General features: G+C 40.3%; 1 long non-coding RNA gene across 1 annotated transcript; it reads right to left on the reverse strand.

Moving 5' to 3' along the window:
* Positions 1–264: 264 nt before the first annotated feature.
* On the reverse strand, positions 265–2,326 carry LOC109590957 (uncharacterized). Its single transcript, XR_002189587.1, has 5 exons — positions 1,396–2,326; positions 1,223–1,303; positions 1,063–1,135; positions 835–977; positions 265–682 (listed from the first exon to the last, which is right to left on the reverse strand). It is a non-coding gene; the product is annotated as an uncharacterized LOC109590957 (long non-coding RNA).
* Between the last annotated feature and the right edge of the window lie 23 nt (positions 2,327–2,349).

Consider the following 2,349-nt stretch of genomic DNA (forward strand, 5'->3'; position numbering starts at 1 on the left):
AACAGCAGTCAGTTTTGACTAACTGTTGACTGACCTGACACACACATACATACACTACATTAGCAATACATGAATAAGTCCTACTCCCGCACAGACCAGGCAACATGTCTCCAGTAACATTTGGTAGTTTGACCTTGTGAGCAAGATGCTGCCAAGAATGGAAAGCTGGTCATTACAGTAGACACTAATGGAGGGTGGGTACAACCCCCCACTAATGCGTTACTGCAACACCCAGCTTTCCATTCTTGACAGCATCTTGCTCACAAGGCCAACAAATATTACTAAGCACACATTTCCTAGTGTATGACAGGACAAGCTATACAAGCGTATCAGGCCAGTCGGTAATAACGGGGAATGTACCTACACTACAGGGTTCTTTACATTAATACATACGCGTGATGTTTCGTGTAACCGGCCCCTCCCTAATGGTATTATACGCATGCACATGGGGACATACATATAATGACATGCAAGGATTGTATGAGTGCGTTACTAGCCAGGTCTGGTCGGCCAGCCCGGCTAGCAGTACAACTATTGACTTGCAGCACTTGCTGATTGATCCATGAGAATCCATAGCAACGACTCCATCAATCCGTGACATGCTTCCAGTCCAAGACACATTCAGTTTCACGATAATAAAAGGACTTCAACAAAACCTTGATCCAACTTGACAATTACAGCTCTTAAAATGAAATAAAAGCAAGTTGAAATAGGCAGTACAATATACACAGAGTACACACACTAAAGTACAGTAGCTACAATGCACTATCAAAACAACTAAACAAGAGGCTATGCAGACAAGTGTCTCAAGATGCATCAAAGGCGAATCCTCACTTGTTTCCTCTTCATTTGTCGAGTCTTTCTCATTAGAAGAGTCTGGCCCATTTAATCCTTTTGTGGGCGTGGCTTGATAAAAATGGCGGGAAACTCAAACATCAGGTAAGTTCATGGCTGGGCGTTAGCCTAAGACTGCTAACCTGTATGGGGGAAAATGAGTAAAAATAATAATGAGAATTAAAATTAGCTGGGAAAAATGGGGAAAGAGAAAGAGAGGCTACTAACCACAGCAGAAAGAGGTCAGAATCTCCTGTGACCTTTTAGAGAAGGCAGGGACTAAAAACTAACTGCTGTTAACCTGTAAAGAAAAGGAAGATATAAAATAAGGAAATGGTTGAAAGACAGGAGAGAGAGAAGAAGGAGAGAGGCTGTGGCCATGACTAACCATAGCAGCCATTGAAGAAGAGGTCACAACCCGCCATAACCTTTTACAGAAAGACTGAAGGACCTGGCCACTGCTGATAACCTGTAAGGAAGAAAGAAAGGAAAATATCAATGAAGGAATGGCTGAAAAAAGAAGGAGAGAAGACAGAAGCAAGCCATGTGGCCATGACTAACTGTAGCAGAGAGAGTCCTTCCTTTCCCGCCCAAAGAAACGCCAGAAATGAGTAGAAGAGGAAATGTGGCTCGCTATATAGCCACTGGGTTTTGGCGGGAAGAGCCCTTGTGTGGATGAATCTGATTGGTCATGAAAAGGTTACACCACGTGGAGACTAGCTATTGCACCATTGACCTCAGGTATTGCGCAATCAGACGAAAAATGAATTTTAAGGTGTACTAAGTGATGTAGCAGGGGCGGATCTAAGACTTAATTTTTGGGGGGCAATTATGAGATGGGAGGGGTAATTAGGGGGCGTGGTCAATTAAGCTTTGTGCAAAACTTTTAGGGAAGTAAAAATTATTATAAAGACTAAAGCCTGTTAAAATGAGCTCTATTGTATGGTGGTTTAAAAATTAATTGTTTACATAGTTCAGTACTGCAGCTGCTTCACAGTTTACATAGGCAAACCAAAGTTTACATTACTTCAAAAAAATTTGTGGGTCATTGCCCCCACGGCCCTGGCCCCCATAGATTCGCCACTGTGTGATGTAGTGCTTTTTACAACATTTAAAATCAATTCAAATTTTGATGGGAGTCCACTCAAACTTTCTACACAACATGAAAACATGCATTTGTATTGCCTAGCAAAAATAAAAATAAATAATCAGCCTCAAGCTCAATTATATCATTTATTATAACAAAATAATATAAATTAAAGGCTACATGAAGAGAGAAATATAACCAGAGGAAAGAGAAGCATCATCTTCCAGGTCAAGCAAAGGTTCAAAATTCTCCTCTAGCTAGTGATAACAAAGGCTATTGGAAAAAAAGAATTAATAAATATTAGTCTGAGTATATACACTTAATGTGTGTGCATGTACTAATCTTAAATTATGTAGCTATAGGGGTCTTCGATAACACATCCAATCTTTAAGGATTACATTCTGCCTTTATAAAGTATGCAATAGTAA

This window comes from Amphimedon queenslandica, unplaced genomic scaffold (genome assembly GCF_000090795.2).
Source record: "Amphimedon queenslandica unplaced genomic scaffold, v1.1 AMPQUscaffold_9220_Cont18822, whole genome shotgun sequence".
NCBI classification, from domain to species: Eukaryota; Metazoa; Porifera; class Demospongiae; order Haplosclerida; family Niphatidae; genus Amphimedon; species Amphimedon queenslandica.